The sequence below is a fragment of the Haemaphysalis longicornis genome, unplaced genomic scaffold (genome assembly GCF_048455015.1).
Source record: "Haemaphysalis longicornis isolate Haplotype H1 unplaced genomic scaffold, Haemaphysalis longicornis Haplotype H1 scaffold_6, whole genome shotgun sequence".
NCBI lineage: Eukaryota > Metazoa > Arthropoda > Arachnida > Ixodida > Ixodidae > Haemaphysalis > Haemaphysalis longicornis.
Window position 1 is genome coordinate 10,053,515 of NW_027526407.1, and position 12,600 is coordinate 10,066,114.

Below are 12,600 nucleotides of genomic sequence, written 5' to 3' on the forward strand. Positions count from 1 at the left end.
ACAGAAACGTCGGCCGTAAACCCTTATTTTACAGAAATTTGTAACAGTTGGAAGAAGATAGCAGCGTCCCACATGCTTATTATTCGGTTTGATGAATTTTACGTGAGTAATCTTCATTAATTATCTAGAGCGAAGCTCTGTGAGGCTTCTAAGATTGTTAGGCAGTACTCCTGGCTCGGTTCGTTACCTAACTGCTTGAAGTGGCAATGGTTGGTACGCTGCCTATACGCTTCCCGTCATTTTATCATTGCTATCACAACTAAGCTACCACCCTTTTTGGCTGGTTTTATGACTACGCGGGTCTGGCCGATAGGCTATTCAACGTAATGTATCTGGACAGATACATTTTCTTGCAGTAAAACGCAAAAGGGAAGTACATTCAATCTCAAAAGGAACGTGGTGCTCAACAAACAGCGTGAAGACGAAAGCACCAGGCCGCCTGCCTAAAAACTTATTTCTCAATCATCGTCCAGAGCATTAACAATATCCTTCGCAAACGCTTCCTTATTTTACCCAGTAATATATATATATATATATATATTTAGGAAAGTGGAGAAAAATGCCCCCAGGTGGAATCCGAACCCACGACCTCCAGAATACCGGTTTGGTGCGATCACCAGACCGGTATTTTGGAGGTCGTAAGTTCAGATCCGTTCTGGCGGGCATTTTTTCCACTTTCTTTCCTTATTTCCAAATTCTTTATTTGTTTCAATAGCCTACCGTATCCTCCGCTTTGCTTTTTAAGGTTTTCTTGACTGCCAACTCTTATTTCTGGGTTATTTTCCACGAGCGCCTCATTTCCTATTCTGATTCGCAATATATATCTATATATTAATATATATATATATATATATATATATATATATATATATATATATATATATATATATATATATATATATATATATATATATATATATATATATAGTAAAGAAATGAGGGGCTCGTTGAGGAAATACAGAAACACAGTTCGGCAGTCTACAACGCCAAAGGAGGCTTAGGGGTGTGGTTAGGCTGTATTTTTTACTACGGTTAACGAAGTTAAGATTTTTTTTAAATATAAGGAAGAAAGAAAGAAAGAACAACACGCGCCGAGAGTGGGGACCGAACCCACGCCTTACGATTAGATCTCGAATGCCTTACCAATTCAGCTATCTGGGCGACTGTGTTCTCCTTCACTTTCTGGGCTATTTATATTTACTAGAAGGGTATCTGACGCTTGAGGGTGGTAGCCAGTGCCACTCTGACTACACGGGGAAAAGGGGACCTTCTTTTCAACCACCGGGGCGTGACTCAAATGTCTACAGCCTGTCATGAGTGGGTAACTGGCGGGAAGCCCTCTTATGCTACCTAGGCATCAAGGCTGCCAGAACCGAGACCCTCACTAAGCTTTCGCAGAATAATATAGCCAGGAAATGAGGGGCTCGTTGAGGAAATACAGAAACATAGGTCGGCAGTCTACAACGCCAAAGGAGGCTTAGGGGTGTGGTTAGGCTGTATTTTTTACTACGGTTAACGAAGTTAAGATTTTTTTTAAATATAAGGAAGAAAGAAAGAAAGAACAACACGCGCCGAGAGTGGGGACCGAACCCACGCCTTACGATTAGATCTCGAATGCCTTACCAATTCAGCTATCTGGGCGACTGTGTTCTCCTTCACTTTCTGGGCTATTTATATTTACTAGAAGGGTATCTGACGCTTGAGGGTGGTAGCCAGTGCCACTCTGACTACACGGGGAGAAGGGGACCTTCTTTTCAACCCCCGGGGCGTGACTGAAATGTCTACAGCCTGTCATGAGTGGGTAACTGGCGGGAAGCCCTCTTATGCTACCTAGGCATCAAGGCTGCCAGAACCGAGACCCTCGCTAGGCTTTCGCTGAATATAGTAAGGAAATGAGGGGCTCGTTGAGGAAATACAGAAACATAGGTCGGCAGCCTACAACGCCAAAGGAGGCATAGGGGTGTGGTTAGGCTCTATTTTTTACTCGGGTAATGAAGTTAAGATTTTTTTATATAAGGAAGAAAGAAAGAAAGAAAAACACACACCCAGAGTGGGGACTGAACCCACGCCTTTTGATTAGATCTCGAATGCCTTCCAATTCGGCTATCCGGCGATTGTGTTCTCCTTCATTTCTGGGCTATTTATATTTACTAGAAGTGTAACTGACGCTTGAGGTTGGTAGCAAGTGCCACTCTGACTACACGGGGAGAAGGGGACCTTCTTTTCAACCCCCGGGGCGTGACTCAAATGTCTACAGCCTGTCATGAGTGGGTACCTAACGGGAAGCCCTCTTATGCTACCTAGGCATCAAGGCTGCCAGAACCGAGAGCCTCACTAGGCTTTCGCAGAATAATATAGTAAGGAAATGAGGGGCTCGTTGAGGAAATACAGAAACATAGGTCGGCAGTCTACAACGCCAAAGGAGGCATAGGGGTGTGGTTAGGCTCTATTTTTTACTCGGGTAATGAAGTTAATATTTTTTTAATATAAGGAAGAAAGAAAGAAAAACACGCGCCCAGAGTGGGGACCGAAACCACGCCTTTCGATTAGATCTCGAATGCCTTACCAATTCGGCTATCCGGTCGACTGTGTTCTCCTTCACATTCTTGGCTATTTATATTTACTAGAAGTGTATCTGACGCTTGAGGGTGGTAGCCAGTGCCACTCTGACTACACGGGGAGAAGGGGACCTTCTTTTCAACCCCCGGGGCTTGACTCAAATGTCTACAGCCTGTCATGAGTGGGTAACTGGCGGGAAGCCCTCTTATGCTACCTATGCATCAAGGCTGCCAGAACCGAGACCCTCACTAGGCTTTCGCAGAATAATATAGTAAGGAAATGAAGGGCTCGTTGAGGAAATACAGAAACATAGGTCAGCAGTCTACAACGCCAAAGGAGGCATAGGGGTGTGGTTAGGCTCTATTTTTTACTACGGTTAATGAAGTTAAGATTTTTTTAAAAATATAACGAATAAAGAAAGAAAGAAAAAGACGCGCCCAGAGTGGGGACCGAACCCACGCCTTACGATTAGATCTCGAATGCCTTACCAATTCGGCTATCTGGGCGACTGTGTTCTCCTTCACTTTCTGGGCTATTTATATTTACTACAAGTGTATCTGACGCTTGAGGGTAGATACCAGTGCCACTCAGACTACACGGGTAGAAGGGGACCTTCTTTTTACCCCCAGGGGCGTGACTCAAATGTCTACAGCCTGTCATGAGTGGGTAACTGGCGGGAAGCCCTCTTATGCTACCTAGGCGTCAAGGCTGCCAGAACCGAGACCCTCGCAAGGCTTTCGCAGAATAATATAGTAAGGAAATGAGGGGCTCGTTGAGGAAATACAGAAACATAGGTCGGCAGTCTACAACGCCAAAGGAGGCATAGGGGTGTGGTTAGGCTCTATTTTTTACTCGGCTAATGAAGTTAAGGTTTTTGTTATAATAAGGAAGAAAGAAAGAAAGAAAAACACGCACCCAGAGTGGGGACTGAACCCACGCCTTTCGATTAGATCTCGAATGCCTTACCAATTCGGCTATCTGGGCGACTGTGTTCTCCTTCACTTTCTGGGCTATTTATATTTACTAGAAGTGTATCTGACGCTTCAGGGTGGTAGCCAGTGCCACTCTGACTACACGGGGAGAAGGGGACCTTCTTTTCAAACCCTGGGGAGTGACTCAAATGTCTACAGCCTGTCATGAGTGGGTAACTGGCGGGAAGCCCTCTTAGGCTACCTAGGCATCAAGGCTGCCAGAACCGAGACCCTCGCTAGGCTTTCGCAGAATAATATAGTAAGGAAATGAGGGGCTCGTTGAGGAAATACAGAAACATAGGTCGGCAGTCTACAACGCCAAAGGAGGCATAGGGGTGTGGTTAGGCTATATTTTTTACTACGGTTAATGAAGTTAAATTTTTTTTTTTAAATATAACGAAGAAAGAAAGAAAAACACAGAAAAGCAAAAAGAAAAACAAAGAAAAAAGTAGTAAAAAATAGAGCCTAACCACACCCCTATGCCTATTTTGGTGTTGTAGACTGTCGACCTATATTTCTATTAATGTATAAATATATATATATATATGTATATATATATATATATATATATATATATATATATATATATATATATATATATATATAGTCGTGAAGTGGAGTCCTTAGTTGCTGCAGGAATACGTACAAAGTAGAAGTACGCTCTTCGGAGACTTTATTTCCAACGTTTCGACCTGAGACAGACCTGTCTGTCCTGAGTCTGTCTGTCCTGTCTGTCTGTCCTGTCCTGTCTGTCCTGAGGAAGACCTGTCTCAGGTCGAAACGTTGGAAATAAAGTCTCCGAAGAGCGTACTTCTACTTTGTGTATATATATATATATATATACATATATGTATATTTATATATATACAAGAGAAGAAAAACTTCAAACAAGGTAAAAGCACGATTTTGGCCTACGTTTCAGCAAAGAGAACTTTCTTTCCTCAAGGCAATCTCTCGCCTGGCAGGCACGGTTTATATAGGGGTAGTACCCCAGGTGAAAGGAGAGGGAAAGATGGAAGGGAAATTGAGCAAGCTGGTTGGTTTGGGAGTAAGTCGGGGGAGAGATTGAGGGGCCAAGAAGGTTGTCTAGTTTAAGACGCGAAGTAGGTCACACGGAAGTCAGCTGGTGGTTGATATTCGTGGAATTTTTGGTGAGAAAGAATGAGAGGGTGTTTATTGACCCGCCGCGGGGTATACGGAAAGGATCTCAGAACCGCCGGAGGCAGACCAGGCGGCGATGGTGGGGTCCTTATCAGAAACTATCTGCAATCCTCAGGTCAAAAGAAAAGATAGAGACGGGGGAAACTAACTAGGTCAAGAAAAACAGAAAAGAAGGAGAAAAAAAACAGGGAGGGAAACCACATAAACCCACACACACAAGAAAAAGCAATGACCCGGCAACTAAAATGGCACGTGTCACCCACGGCAACATTCCTGGAACAGGCCTGTTCTGAAATTAAAAAACGAAAAGATAAAGTTAGAGTGACGTATGGGGCACAAGACCACGCGGAGTAAAAAAAAGAAATAAAATAAAGAAAATTGAATTCCAAAAGCAAAGGTTGGAGGGATGAGGGCGAGTGTTAAGCTAGGCACTAAGGAATGAAAAAAAAAAGAAATTAGGTGACCAGGTACAGAACACAGTGAACGATCATAGTCTTTGGATGAGGTATATGCGCGAAAATGCCTAATGCTGTATACCCGGTGAATATCGCAAGGATTCCAGTTGCCCTTAGACGCATTATTTCCAGCAGGTTCCATGGAGTTGAATTTGTGAATTAAGTAAGATTCTTGGTATTTCCTGTCCCTAGGAGACATAAAATTTGACTGAAGTATATATAACCTAAGTCCATCAAAATTGCGGCCTGTTTGGTTGAAATGCTGCGCTACAGCTATGGAGGATTTGCTAAGAGTATCTGCCCGGTGACCATTAAGCCGTAGGCTCATGGGTTGACTAGTCAACCTATGTCGTCGAGCATCGTAGTTGGCCGTCTTCCGTAGACAGGCTCGAACGGCGTCAGCTGCGTCGTCTCCTGGATAGCCGTGTTGTACGCAAACGTGACATTCGGAAGCACTTCGTCCCAAGTCTTATGTTCAACGTCAACGTACATTGACAGCATATCTGCGATTGTCTTGTTCAGACGGTTACTTAGTCCGTTCGTTTGGGGGTGGTACGCCGTCGTTCTTCTGCGATTCGTGTTGCTGTAGCGTAATATTCCTTGCATCAGCTCCACAGTAAAGGCCGTTCCGCGGTCCGTGATTCGGACTTCCGGGGCTCCATGTCGCAGAACAACTTGGATTATGAAGAACTTTGCGACTTCCTGTGCAGTGCCCCTCGGAAGAGCGGCGGTCTCTGCGTAGCGCGTCATGTAGTCTGTCGCCACGACAATCCACTTGTTCTGTGATTGTAACGTAGGGAACGGGCCTAGAAAGTCCATTCCAACCTGTTGAAAGAGCCTCGACGGGACGGCGATCGGTTCAAGAAAGCCGGCGGGTCTTCTCGGCGGCGTTTTTTGTCACTGGCAGTCACGGCAACTCCGAACATAGTGGGTGGCGTCGGATGTAAGATGGGGCCAGAAGTGCTTCGCGTTGATTTTTGCAATGGTGCGAGCTGTGCCGAGATGTCCGGAAGACGGGTCGTCGTGGCACGCTTCCAAAATTTCGTCACGGAGCTCTGCAGGGATGACAAGTAGGTAATGCGTTCTCGTTCCGGGGCTGAAATTCTTCTTCACGAGGGCGGAGTTTTTGAGGCTGATTCTGGCAAGTTCCGCTTGAACGCCCTAGGCACGGCGACATTTCGTCCTTCGAGGTAGTCGATCATGACGCGCAAGTCGGGGTGGGCACGCTGCTGGGCGGCTAGGTCGCTCCCCGTAACGACTCCGAAGAACGCGTTGTCTTCATCGGAGTCTAGTAGTGTTGGGTCGACGGGGGCGCGGGACAGCCAGTCGGCGTCGGAGTTTTTCCTTCCGGATTTGTAGAAGATTGTAACGTCGAACTTTTGCAGGCGCAAGCCCTACCGCCCAAGACAGCCAGAGGGGTCCTTCAAATTGGCGAGCCAACACAGCGCTTGGTGGTCTGTGACAACCTTGAATGGCCTACCATTTATGTATAGGCGAAATTTTGAAATGGCCCATATAACTGCGAGGCACTTTTTCAGAGGCTGAGTAATTTTTCTCCTCCTTCGACAGACCACGGCTGGCAAAGGCGATTAATTTTTCGCTACCGCTATGCTTTTGGACGAGAACGGCACCCAAGCCTATATCGATGGCGTCGGTGTGCATTTCTGTAACGGCGTTTTCGTAGAAATGAGCAAGCACGGGAGGGATTTGCAGGCATTTTTGAAGCTCGCAGAATGGCTTTTCTTGGTTGTTTTCCCAGCTAAAAGGCGTGCTATCTTTCGTCAACTGTGTGAGCGGCTCTGCAATGCGGGCGAAGTTTGCGACGAAGCGCCGGTAGTATGCGCAACGTCCGAGAAATCTTCGCAAGCCCATCTTGCCTTTCGGGCTTGGGAAGTTCGCAATGGCCTTAGTTTTTGCCGGGTCAGGTAGGACTCCCGCGGCGTTGACGACGTGGCCCAAGAACTTCAGCTCCTCATACGCGAAACGACACTTTTCAAGCTTCAGCGTTAACCACGACGTACGAATGGCCTCGAGTACAGACTCCAACCTTGCAAGGTGTTCGTTGAAATTCCGGGCGAATACCAAAACGTCGTCGAGGTATACGAGGCAAGTGTGCCAATTCAGGCCAGCTAGCACACTGTCCATGGCTCTTTGAAACGTTGCTGGCGCCGTGCACAGACAAAAAGGCATCACCTTGAACTCGTATAGGCCGTCCGGGGTTATAAACGCAGTCTTCTCTCGGTCTCTCTCGTGCACTTCAGTTTGCCAGTAGCCGGTCTTCAAATCCATCGATGAGAAGTACTTGGCATGGCAAACGTGGTCAAGGGCGTCTTCGATTCGTGGCAGGGGATACACGTCCTTTTTGGTGATTTTGTTTAGTCGCCGGTAGTCAACGCAGAACCTTATTGTGCCGTCTTTTTTATTTACCAGTACGACCGGCGCAGCCCAGGGGCTTTTCGATGGCTGTATAATGTCGTCGCTGAGCATGTTGTCGACTTGAGTCCGGACGGCTTCCCGTTCGTGGGAAGAGACGCGGTATGGTGACTGTCGGGTAGGTCGGGCTCCATCTTCAGTTATAATACGGTGCTTCGCTAGGGGTGTCTGACGTAATTTTGAACTAGACGAAAAACACTCGCTGTAGCGACGCAGCAAAGTCAATAATTTGTTCCGTTGTTCTTGCGGTAGCGCCGGATTCACGCCGAAGGGCAGCGGAAGCTTGAAGGTTTCATCAGGTGTGCGCTCAAAGTCGGCGACCGCGATCACGTTACTTGCTTCTTGCGTTTCTTCGACGAACGGAATTGCAGCTTCCATGTTTAAATGCTGGTACTCTTCGGTGAAATTAGTGACCAAAACTTAAGATTGGCGTTGCTTAAGTGCGCAATGCCTCTTGCGACGGAGACACCGCTGTCGAGAAGCAACCTTCGATCACTCTCTACAATAGAGTCGATGTCAAAAGCAGCATCCTCACAGTAGACGGCGATCACCAAGCTTGCGCGGGGTGGCAGGGTGATGTGATCGTCGGCGACCCTGACAGCAGCACGGTGATCGGGTTTCGTCTTCGGCGTCGTGGAGTGGTCGGAGGAAAAAGTTATCGAGTTGGTCTGCAGATCAATTATTGTGCCGTTGTCCGTCAAAAAGTCTATTCCGAGAATTCCGTCGCGGGAGCAGTTAGGCAAAATAACGAACTCAGCAGGGTACGTGGTGCCTCCTATGGTGACGCGTGATGTGCACGTTCCACTTGGCGTTACGAGATGGCCTCCTGCTGTGCGTATATGCGGACTGTCCCATGTTGTCGTAACTTTCTTTAGCTTCGACGCGAATGAGCCGCTCATTACCGAGTAGTCGGCTCCCGGGTCGATGACGGCGACTGCGTCAAAGCCGCCGATGGACAACTGGACTTCGGACGCCGCTTTCCTCGAGTTTCTGGTGCGTCGGTGCGTTGTATCTCGGCTTGTGCGTGTTGACGGTCGGGCACCATGCGTCGTCATTCTCGTTATCTTCTCAGCGGCAGGCTCTGTCGTTTCGGGTACGCGTCGCGTAGTGTCGTCGTCAGGCTCGGGAGTCACGTCCAGGTTAGATCGAGTCGTGGGGCTGCAGGTACGGTGTTCGGTGCGGCCATGCGTCGTTGGAGAGTTTTCGTTTTTTTGCCGTTCTGCAACTTCACCTCCAGAAACTGCTGCTTTTAGTTTCCCCCGCGTGGGCTGCGGGACCTTCCACGTGAGAAGTCAGCGGTGTTATGGCGGTTTGGCGACTGGTACCGGAAGGGCGACGGCGAACGGTTGAAGCGGGCACGTCCTCGGTTCGTGTTGGACAGGTATTCGTCGATGTGAGTAGGGCACTGGCCAGGTCGGGGCGTGGTGCGTCGACAGAGAATCCTCGCAGACCGAGTCTCTTGTAAGGGCAGCGACGGTAGATGTGGTCGGCCTCTCCGCAGTGGTAGCACAGCGGGCGATTTTTGGGGGTTCTCCACACGTCGGTCTTCCTTGGCGTCTGGTATTGGTCTACAGGGCGTCGGGCGGCCGGCATTGGATGGCGGTATGGCTGGGCGTCTTGACGACGGGTTGGAGCAGGGCGGGGTTGACGAAGAGCTGCGGAGTAGGTCATCGCTTGGAGCGGACGGGGTGCTTCTGAAGGCATAAAAGTTCCCAGTGCCTGTTGAACCTCTTCATGGATGACGTCAGTCAGAGAAGCCACTTGAGGTTGCAGCGTTGTTGGAAAAAGCTTCTGAAGCTCCTCCTTGACCCCTGCTCGAATGGTCTCGCGCAATGTCTGAGCTTCCAGTTGCGGCACCGATGGTCTCCGAGAAAAGCGCGTTGACAGGGCGGTCGTACTGCCTCGTTCAAACTTCTAGCGTCTTCTCCATCTCGGCCGGCACCGCCGCGAATTCAACCACCGTCTTCCGCAGGTTACGGACTAGACAAGCAAAAAGCTCTTACTTCACTCCTCGCATTAGAAACCTGAGCTTCTTTTCTTCGGTCATTTCGGGGTCCGCATGGCGAAAAAGTCACTTCATCTCCTCAACGAAGATCACGACACCTTCGTTGGGGTGCTGCGTTCCAGTTTCAAGCAAAAGCGCAGCTCGCTCGCTGTGAAGGTCTTAAGGAACTCCCTTTTCAATTGAGTCCAGTCGGTCAAAAAACTCTCATGGTTCTCGAACCAAGTTCGAGCAGCATCTTCTAAGTAAAAGAAGACATGCCGGAACGTTTCTTCGTCGTCCCACCTGTTCAAGATGCGGACGCGCTCCAGCTTCTCCAACCATTTTTCGGGGTCTTCAGTGGGGGCTCCACGGAACGATGGCGGTTCCTGGGGCTGCTGCAGACCGATTGGCGACGTTGTTTCTTGCACCATGGTTTTGGTTGCAGCGTTCCTTCTCTTGGGTCCTTCTGGCATGAGACCGAACTCGGGTAGCAATCCTTGCAGTCGGCGGCTTTCTCTGGTTGGGCTGGCTTAGCGGCTTCCAGATGTCGTAGAGAGTATAAAGGGTGCGTACCCCCCCCTCCACCAGATGTCACGAAGCATAGGACGACGCAGTTGTCTTGAAGGAGAAGAAAGTTTATTGGAGCGAACTTGTGCTCCCCTAACAACTAAAACAAAATACAGAGGCGGCGAAGCAGCGGTCAACAAAGTGACTTGCGTCGGCGAGCGTCGCAGAATCGAATGCCGAGGCGTCGGCTCTGCAGGCTTTTTATCTTTCGGCGCGAGTGTTTCTGGAACCGTCGATTGACATACAGAACATTGTAGATCATAGACGATGATTCTCGGCTAGTGATGTTATGGCGAAACAGTTTTCTTATCTGAATGTGAAAGCCCGTGCGGCATAAAAATAAAGAATGGAAGGCGCGCTTTGCTTGGAACGTGATAACACAGCCGGGCGTGGCCCTGCAGTAAAACAAACAATAAATAAGCAAACACATACATGGTTCCCGGCAATATATATATATATATATATATATATATATATATATATATATATATATATATATATATATATATATATATAGATCCAGAAAGATTGGTCAGCAGTCTACAACGCCAAAGGAGGCATAGGGGTGTGGTTAGGCTCTTTTTCTTTTTTCACTACGGTTAATGAAGTAAACATTTTTTTTAATATACAGAAGAAAGAAAGAAAGAACAACACGCGCCCAGAGTGGGGACCGAACCCACGCCTTTCGATTACATGTCGAATGCCTTACCAATTCGGCTATCTGGGCGACTGTGTCCTCCTTAACTTTCTGGGCTATTTATATTTACTAGAAGTGTATCTGACGCTTGAGGGTGGTGGCCAGCGCCACTCTGACTACACGGGGAGAAGGGGACCTTCTTTTCAACCCCCGGGGCGTGACTCGAGCGTCTACAGCCTGTCATGAGCGGGTAACTGGCGGGAAGCCCTCTTATGCTACCTAGGCATCAAGGCTGCCAGAACCGAGACCCTCGCTAGGCTTTCGCATAATAATATAGTAAGGAAATGAGGGGCTCGTTGAGGAAATCCAGAAAGATTGGTCAGCAGTCTACAACGCCAAAGGAGGCATAGGGGTGTGGTTAGGCTCTTTTTCTTTTTTCACTACGGTTAATGAAGTAAACATTTTTTTTAATATACAGAAGAAAGAAAGAAAGAAAAACACGCGCCCAGAGTGGGGACCGAACCCACGCCTTTCGATTACATGTCGAATGCCTTACCAATTCGGCTATCTCAGCGACTGTGTCCTCCTTAACTTTCTGGGCTATTTATATTTACTAGAAGTGTATCTGACGCTTGAGGGTGGTGGCCAGCGCCACTCTGACTACACGGGGAGAATGGGACCTTCTTTTCAACCCCCGGGGCGTGACTCGAGCGTCTACAGCCTGTCATGAGCGGGTAACTGGCGGGAAGCCCTCTTATGCTACCTAGGCATCAAGGCTGCCAGAACCGAGACCCTCGCTAGGCTTTCGCATAATAATATAGTAAGGAAATGAGGGGCTCGTTGAGGAAATCCAGAAAGATTGGTCAGCAGTCTACAACGCCAAAGGAGGCATAGGGGTGTGGTTAGGCTCTTTTTCTTTTTTCACTACGGTTAATGAAGTAAACATTTTTTTTAATATACAGAAGAAAGAAAGAAAGAAAAACACGCGCCCAGAGTGGGGACCGAACCCACGCCTTTCGATTACATGTCGAATGCCTTACCAATTCGGCTATCTGGGCGACTGTGTCCTCCTTAACTTTCTGGGCTATTTATATTTACTAGAAGTGTATCTGACGCTTGAGGGTGGTGGCCAGCGCCACTCTGACTACACGGGGAGAAGGGGACCTTCTTTTCAACCCCCGGGGCGTGACTCGAGCGTCTACAGCCTGTCATGAGCGGGTAACTGGCGGGAAGCCCTCTTATGCTACCTAGGCATCAAGGCTGCCAGAACCGAGACCCTCGCTAGGCTTTCGCATAATAATATAGTAAGGAAATGAGGGGCTCGTTGAGGAAATCCAGAAAGATTGGTCAGCAGTCTACAACGCCAAAGGAGGCATAGGGGTCTGGTTAGGCTCTTTTTCTTTTTTCACTACGGTTAATGAAGTAAACAATTTTTTAATATACAGAAGAAAGAAAAAAAGAAAAACACGCGCCCAGAGTGGGGACCGAACCCACGCCTTTCGATTACATGTCGAATGCCTTACCAATTCGGCTATCTGGGCGACTGTGTCCTCCTTAACTTTCTGGGCTATTTATATTTACTAGAAGTGTATCTGACGCTTGAGGGTGGTGGCCAGCGCCACTCTGACTACACGGGGAGAAGGGGACCTTCTTTTCAACCCCCGGGGCGTGACTCGAGCGTCTACAGCCTGTCATGAGCGGGTAACTGGCGGGAAGCCCTCTTATGCTACCTAGGCATCAAGGCTGCCAGAACCGAGACCCTCGCTAGGCTTTCGCATAATAATATAGTAAGGAAATGAGGGGCTCGTTGAGGAAATCCAGAAAGATTGGTCA

General features: G+C 48.2%; 1 long non-coding RNA gene across 1 annotated transcript in view; it reads right to left on the reverse strand.

Moving 5' to 3' along the window:
* The window catches only part of LOC144141383 (uncharacterized), a 69,755-nt gene that overhangs the window by 2,204 nt on the left and 54,951 nt on the right, over positions 1-12,600 (reverse strand). The window lies entirely within an intron of this gene.